This window comes from Pseudophryne corroboree, chromosome 3 (genome assembly GCF_028390025.1).
Source record: "Pseudophryne corroboree isolate aPseCor3 chromosome 3, aPseCor3.hap2, whole genome shotgun sequence".
Taxonomy (NCBI): Eukaryota; Metazoa; Chordata; class Amphibia; order Anura; family Myobatrachidae; genus Pseudophryne; species Pseudophryne corroboree.
The window spans coordinates 145,052,427-145,060,975 of record NC_086446.1 but is presented as its reverse complement, the minus strand read 5'-3'; the positions used below and the strand labels follow the sequence as shown (position 1 = coordinate 145,060,975).

At 34.9% G+C, this 8,549-nt stretch overlaps 2 non-coding genes across 2 annotated transcripts; both read left to right on the top strand.

Annotated features, from left to right (window-relative positions):
• The first annotated feature begins 254 nt into the window (after positions 1–254).
• On the top strand, positions 255–328 carry TRNAS-ACU (transfer RNA serine (anticodon ACU)). Its single transcript has one exon. It is a non-coding gene; the product is annotated as a tRNA-Ser (tRNA).
• Positions 329–1,425: 1,097 nt separating this feature from the next.
• TRNAS-ACU (transfer RNA serine (anticodon ACU)) lies at positions 1,426–1,499 on the top strand. Its single transcript has one exon. It is a non-coding gene; the product is annotated as a tRNA-Ser (tRNA).
• Positions 1,500–8,549: the final 7,050 nt, after the last annotated feature.

Below are 8,549 nucleotides of genomic sequence, written 5' to 3'. Positions count from 1 at the left end.
GAGGATAGTTTTAATCTGCCTACCTCTGGGTTATGGGCCCAGCATGCTTCCATTGCAGTACTCTGCTGCACATGTAAGTGCAAGAGATCCTGAAGCACTCACTCATCATGGGAAAGTACCAATGTGTTTCTTCGTTGGTTGATCTAAGAAACATCTTACAAAAACTCTCCAGATTATTGACTTTTTAAAGTTTTTCTAGGAAACGTTCTAGATGAATGCTTATTAGCCTTTGTCAGTATCCACTTTTGCAAAGTGTCTCTGTGGTGCAATCAGTTAGTGTGTTTGGCTACTAACCAAAAGGTTGGTGGTTCAATCCCACCCAGGGACATAATTGACCTTGTGATCAGGTTTTGGTGATCTTTAAGTAGACAAGTCAAAATTTCAAACCCCCTTTTATGTTGTAGGGTACCTGGCCTTCTCTGATGTAATCAGAGTTAGATTTGATTCAGTGATTTTATAAAAAACAGCTAGGAAGCACAATTTAGCAGTGGGTTGCAGAGAAAAAGAAATATGCTGGCAAAAAAAATCCAATTGAGTGATTAAACAGCTCTTAATTTTATGGCTTTATTTTTATGCTAACAAATTTGTTCTCTGAAAAGTGTCCACAAAGCCAAGTCTCTGATTAACACCTTTGTATGGATGGTTTTTAACCTATTACTAAATTAAACTTGCTTCATTGGAAAGGCAGCAAGATGCATCCTCATTTCAATGTCTACTGAAATAATACAGGTTGACACCAGGAAACATTAACGCCACTGCATCCTTGCTGCTTTCTCATGTGGAAGTCTGTTTAATGTGAAAACAAGGTGATATCTAATTAGCACACAGGTAAGGAATTAAGAAAATCTTTATTTAAGGGTGAAAATGTTTCTCACAAAATCGTTGCCCCAATGCATCATTGAAATTCAAGCTGGAAAGATGATTTTAATATATCACTTGTACATTTTGTATTGCTCTTCTGGTGACAATGTAGTTTGTTTTTGTCAATTACCATTTTAATAATAGGGTAAAGAAAATTAAGTGGATTTTTGAAAGAAAACTATACTGTCAATATACTATTAAAACAAATTAAAATGGTAAAAGTTATTGTACTTTAAGTAAAAATAAAAGAGCAAAAATATCAATCCCAGTTTTGATTACTTAAATTAACAAAAAAAAATGCATATAGCAAAGGATAGTTTCAATCTGCCTACCTCTGGGTTATGGGCCCAGCATGCTTCCATTGCAGTACTCTGCTGCACATGTAAGTGCAAGAGATCCTGAAGCACTCACTCATCATGGGAAATTACCAATGTGTTTCTTCGTTGGTTGATGGGAGAAACATCTTACAAAAACTCTCCAGATTATTGACTTTTTAAAGTTTTTCTAGGAAACGTTCTAGATGTATGCTTATTAGCCTTTGTCAGGATGTACTTTTTACAAAGTGTCTCTGTGGCGCAATCGGTTAGTGTGTCTGGCTACTAATCAAAAGGTTGGTGGTTCAATCCCACCCAGGGACGTAATTGACCTTGTTATCAGATTTTGGTGATCTTTAAGTAGACAAGTCAAAATTTCAAACCCCCTGTTATGGTGTAGGGTACCTGGCCTTCTCTGATGTAATCAGAGTTAGATTTGATTCAGTGATTTTATAAAAACAGATAGGAAGCACAATTTAGCAGTGGGTTGCAGAGAAAAAGAAATATGCTGGCAAAAAAAATCCAATTGAGTGATTAAACAGCTCTTCATTTTCTGGCTTTATTTTTATGCTAACAAATTTGTTCTCTGAAAAGTGTCCACAAAGCCAAGTCTCTGATTAACACCTTTGTAGGGATCGTTTTTCACCTATTACTAAATTAAACTTGCTTCATTGGAAAGGCAGCAAGATGCATCCTCATTTCAATTTCTACTGAAATAATACAGGTTGACACCAGGAAACATTAACGCCACTGCATCCTTGCTGCTTTCTCATGTGGAAGTCTGTTTAATGTGAAAACAAGGTGATATCTAATTAGCACACAGGTAAGGAATTAAGAAAATCTTTATTTAAGGGTGAAGATGTTTCTCACAAAATCGTTGCCCCAATGCATCATTGAAATTCAAGCTGGAAAGATGATTTTAATATATCACTTGTACATTTTGTATTGCTCTTCTGGTGACAATGTAGTTTGTTTTTGTCAATTACCCTTTTAATAATAGGGTAAAGAAAATTAAGTGGATTTTTTAAAGAAAACTATACTGTCAATATACTATTCAAACAAATTAAAATGGTAAAAGTTATTGTACTTCGAGTAAAAATAAAAGAGCAAAAATATCAATCCCAGTTTTGATTACTTAAATTAACAAAAAAAATGCATATAGCAAAGGATAGTTTCAATCTGCCTACCTCTGGGTTATGGGCCCAGCATGCTTCCATTGCAGTACTCTGCTGCACATGTAAGTGCAAGAGATCCTGAAGCACTCACTCATCATGGGAAAGTACCAATGTGTTTCTTCATTGGTTGATGGAAGAAACATCTTACAAAAACTCTCCAGATTATTGACTCTTTAAAGATTTTCTAGGATACGTTCTAGATGTATGCTTATTAGACTTTGTCAGTATGGACTTTTTGCAAAGTGTCTCTGTGGCGCAATCGGTTAGTATGTCCGGCTACTATCAAAAAGGTTGGTGGTTCAATCCCAACCAGGGACATAATTGACCTTGTTATCAGATTTTGGTGATCTTTAAGTAGACAAGTCAAAATTTCAAACCCCCTGTTATGGTGTAGGGTACCTGGCCTTCTCTGATGTAATCAGAGTTAGATTTGATTCAGTGATTTTATAAAAACAGCTAGGAAGCACAATTTAGCAGTGGGTTGCAGAGAAAAAGAAATATGCTGGCAAAAAAAATCCAATTGAGTGATTAAACAGCTCTTCATTTTCTAGCTTTATTTTTATGCTAACAAATTTGTTCTTTGAAAAGTGTCCACAAAGCCAAGTCTCTGATTAACACCTTTGTAGGGATGGTTTTTCACCTATTACTAAATTAAACTTGCTTCATTGGAAAGGCAGCAAGATGCATCCTCATTTCAATGTCTACTGAAATAATACAGGTTGACACCAGGAAACATTAACGCCACTGTATCCTTGCTGCTTTCTCATGTGGAAGTCTGTTTAATGTGAAAACAAGGTGATATCTAATTAGCACACAGGTAAGGAATTAAGAAAATCTTTATTTAAGGGTGAAGATGTTTCTCACAAAATCGTTGCCCCAATGCATCATTGAAATTCAAGCTGGAAAGATGATTTTAATATATCACTTGTACATTTTGTATTGCTCTTCTGGTGACAATGTAGTTTGTTTTTGTCAATTACCATTTTAATAATAGGGTAAAGAAAATTAAGTGGATTTTTGAAAGAAAACAATACTGTCAATATACTATTAAAACAAATTAAAATGGTAAAAGTTATTGTACTTTAAGTAAAAATAAAAGAGCCAAAATATCAATCCCAGTTTTGGATTACTTTAACAAAAAAAAAATGCATATAGCAGAGGATAGTTTCAATCTGCCTACCGTTGGGTTATGGGCCCAGCATGCTTCCATTGCTGTACTCTGCTGCACATGTAAGTGCAAGAGATCCTGAAGCACTCACTCATCATGGGAAAGTACCAATGTGTTTCTTCGTTGGTTGATGGAAGAAACATCTTACAAAAACTCTCCAGATTATTGACTTTTTAAAGTTTTTCTAGGAAACGTTTTAGATGAATGCTTATTAGCCTTTGTCAGTATGGACTTTTGCAAAGTGTCTCTGTGGCGCAATCAGTTAGTGTGCATGGCTATTAACCAAAAGGTTGGTGGTTTAATCCCACCCAGGGACGTATTTGACCTTGTTATCAGATTTTGGTGATCTTTAAGTAGACAAGTCAAAATTTCAAACCCCCTGTTCTGGTGTAGGGTACGTGGCCTTCTCTGATGGAGTTAGATTTGATTCAGTGATTTTAGAAAAACAGCTAGGAAGCACAATTTAGCAGTGGGTTGCAGAGAAAAAGAAATATGCTGGCAAAAAAAATCCAATTGAGTGATTAAACAGCTCTTAATTTTCTGGCTTTATTTTTATGCTAACAAATTTGTTCTCTGAAAAGTGTCCACAAAGCCAAGTCTCTGATTAACACCTTTGTAAGGATGGTTTTTAACCTATTACTAAATTAAACTTGCTTCATTGGAAAGGCAGCAAGATGCATCCTCATTTCAATGTCTACTGAAATAATACAGGTTGACACCAGGAAACATTAACGCCACTGCATCCTTGCTGCTTTCTCATGTGGAAGTCTGTTTAATGTGAAAACAAGGTGATATCTAATTAGCACACAGGTAAGGAATTAAGAAAATCTTTATTTAAGGGTGAAAATGTTTCTCACAAAATCGTTGCCCCAATGCATCATTGAAATTCAAGCTGGAAAGATGATTTTAATATATCACTTGTACATTTTGTATTGCTCTTCTGGTGACAATGTAGTTTGTTTTTGTCAATTACCATTTTAATAATAGGGTAAAAAAAATTAAGTGGATTTTTGAAAGAAAACAATACTGTCAATATACTATTAAAACAAATTAAAATGGTAAAAGTTATTGTACTGTAAGTAAAAATAAAAGAGCCAACATATCAATCCCAGTTTTGGATTACTTTAATTAAAAAAAAAAATGCATATAGCAGAGGATAGTTTCAATCTGCCTACCTCTGGGTTATGTGCCCAGCATGCTTCCATTGCTATACTCTGCTGCACATGTAAGTGCAATAGATCCTGAAGCACTCACTCATCCTGGGAAAGTACCAATGTGTTTCTTCGTTGGTTGATGGAAGAAACATCTTACAAAAACTCTCCAGATTATTGACTTTTTAAAGTTTTTCTAGGAAACGTTTTAGATGAATGCTTATTAGCCTTTGTCAGTATGTACTTTTGCAAAGTGTCTCTGTGGTGCGATCAGTTAGTGTGTATGGCTATTAACCAAAAGGTTGGTGGTTCAATCCCACCCAGGGACGTAATTGACCTTGTTATCAGATTTTGGTGATCTTTAAGTAGACAAGTCAAAATTTCAAACCCCCTCTTATGGTGTAGGGTACCTGGCCTTCTCTGATGTAATCAGAGTTAGATTTGATTCAGTGATTTTATAAAAACAGCTAGGAAGCACAATTTAGCAGTGGGTTGCAGAGAAAAAGAAATATGCTGGCAAAAAAATCCAATTGAGTGATTAAACAGCTCTTCATTTTCTGGCTTTATTTTTATGCTAACAAATTTGTTCTCTGAAAAGTGTCCACAAAGCCAAGTCTCTGATTAACACCTTTGTAAGGATGGTTTTTCACCTATTACTAAATTAAACTTGCTTCATTGGAAAGGCAGCAAGATGCATCCTCATTTCAATGTCTACTGAAATAATACAGGTTGACACCAGGAAACATTAACGCCACTGCATCCTTGCTGCTTTCTCATGTGGAAGTCTGTTTAATGTGAAAACAAGGTGATATCTAATTAGCACACAGGTAAGGAATTAAGAAAATCTTTATTTAAGGGTGAAAATGTTTCTCACAAAATCGTTGCCCCAATGCATCATTGAAATTCAAGCTGGAAAGATGATTTTAATATATCACTTGTACATTTTGTATTGCTCTTCTGGTGACAATGTAGTTTGTTTTTGTCAATTACCATTTTAATAATAGGGTAAAGAAAATTAAGTGGATTTTTAAAAGAAAACAATACTTTCAATATACTATTAAAACAAATTAAAATAGTAAAAGTTATTGTACTTTAATGAAAAATAAAAGAGCAAAAATATCAATCCCAGTTTTGATTACTTAAATTAACAAAAAAAATGCATATAGCAAAGGATAGTTTCAATCTGCCTACCTCTGGGTTATGGGCCCAGCATGCTTCCATTGCAGTACTCTGCTGCACATGTAAGTGCAAGAGATCCTGAAGCACTCACTCATCATGGGAAAGTACCAATGTGTTTCTTCGTTGGTGGATGGAAGAAACATCTTACAAAAACTCTCCAGATTATTGACTTTTTAAAGTTTTTCTAGGAAACGTTTTAGATGAATGCTTATTAGCCTTTGTCAGTATGTACTTTTAAAAAGTGTCTCTGTGGTGCAATCAGTTAGTGTGTACGGCTATAAACCAAAAGGTTGGTGGTTCAATCCCACCCAGGGACGTAATTGACCTTGTTATCAGATTTTGGTGATCTTTAAGTAGACAAGTCAAAATTTCAAACCCCCTCTTATGGTGTAGGGTACCTGGCCTTCTCTGATGTAATCAGAGTTAGATTTGATTCAGTGATTTTATAAAACAGCTAGGAAGCACAATTTAGCAGTGGGTTGCAGAGAAAAAGAAATATGCTGGCAAAAAAATCCAATTGAGTGATTAAACAGCTCTTAATTTTCTGGCTTTATTTTTATGCTAACAAATTTGTTCTTTGAAAAGTGTCCACAAAGCCAAGTCTCTGATTAACACCTTTGTAGGGATGGTTTTTCACCTATTACTAAATTAAATTTGCTTCATTGGAAAGGCAGCAAGATGCATCCTCATTTCAATGTCTACTGAAATAATACGGGTTGACACAAGGAAACATTAACGCCACTGCATCCTTGCTGCTTTCTCATGTGGAAGTCTGTTTAATGTGAAAACAAGGTGATATCTAATTAGCACACAGGTAAGGAATTAAGAAAATCTTTATTTAAGGGTGAAGATGTTTCTCACAAAATCGTTGCCCCAATGCATCATTGAAATTCAAGCTGGAAAGATGATTTTAATATATCACTTGTACATTTTGTATTGCTCTTCTGGTGACAATGTAGTTTGTTTTTGTCAATTACCCTTTTAATAATAGGGTAAAGAAAATTAAGTGGATTTTTTAAAGAAAACTATACTGTCAATATACTATTAAAACAAATTAAAATGGTAAAAGTTATTGTAATTTAAGTAAAAATAAAAGAGCAAAAATATCAATCCCAGTTTTGATTTCTTAAATTAACAAAAAAAAATGCATATAGCAAAGGATAGTTTCAATCTGCCTACCTCTGGGTTATGGGCCCAGCATGCTTCCATTGCAGTACTCTGCTGCACATGTAAGTGCAAGAGATCCTGAAGCACTCACTCATCATGGGAAAGTACCAATGTGTTTCTTCGTTGGTTGATGGAAGAAACATCTTACAAAAACTCTCCAGATTATTGACTCTTTAAAGATTTTCTAGGATACGTTCTAGATGTATGCTTATTAGACTTTGTCAGTATGGACTTTTTGCAAAGTGTCTCTGTGGCGCAATCGGTTAGTATGTCCGGCTACTATCAAAAAGGTTGGTGGTTCAATCCCAACCAGGGACATAATTGACCTTGTTATCAGATTTTGGTGATCTTTAAGTAGACAAGTCAAAATTTCAAACCCCCTGTTATGGTGTAGGGTACCTGGCCTTCTCTGATGTAATCAGAGTTAGATTTGATTCAGTGATTTTATAAAAACAGCTAGGAAGCACAATTTAGCAGTGGGTTGCAGAGAAAAAGAAATATGCTGGCAAAAAAAATCCAATTGAGTGATTAAACAGCTCTTCATTTTCTAGCTTTATTTTTATGCTAACAAATTTGTTCTTTGAAAAGTGTCCACAAAGCCAAGTCTCTGATTAACACCTTTGTAGGGATGGTTTTTCACCTATTACTAAATTAAACTTGCTTCATTGGAAAGGCAGCAAGATGCATCCTCATTTCAATGTCTACTGAAATAATACAGGTTGACACCAGGAAACATTAACGCCACTGTATCCTTGCTGCTTTCTCATGTGGAAGTCTGTTTAATGTGAAAACAAGGTGATATCTAATTAGCACACAGGTAAGGAATTAAGAAAATCTTTATTTAAGGGTGAAGATGTTTCTCACAAAATCGTTGCCCCAATGCATCATTGAAATTCAAGCTGGAAAGATGATTTTAATATATCACTTGTACATTTTGTATTGCTCTTCTGGTGACAATGTAGTTTGTTTTTGTCAATTACCATTTTAATAATAGGGTAAAGAAAATTAAGTGGATTTTTGAAAGAAAACAATACTGTCAATATACTATTAAAACAAATTAAAATGGTAAAAGTTATTGTACTTTAAGTAAAAATAAAAGAGCCAAAATATCAATCCCAGTTTTGGATTACTTTAACAAAAAAAAATGCATATAGCAGAGGATAGTTTCAATCTGCCTACCGTTGGGTTATGGGCCCAGCATGCTTCCATTGCTGTACTCTGCTGCACATGTAAGTGCAAGAGATCCTGAAGCACTCACTCATCATGGGAAAGTACCAATGTGTTTCTTCGTTGGTTGATGGAAGAAACATCTTACAAAAACTCTCCAGATTATTGACTTTTTAAAGTTTTTCTAGGAAACGTTTTAGATGAATGCTTATTAGCCTTTGTCAGTATGGACTTTTGCAAAGTGTCTCTGTGGCGCAATCAGTTAGTGTGCATGGCTATTAACCAAAAGGTTGGTGGTTCAATCCCACCCAGGGACGTATTTGACCTTGTTATCAGATTTTGGTGATCTTTAAGTAGACAAGTCAAA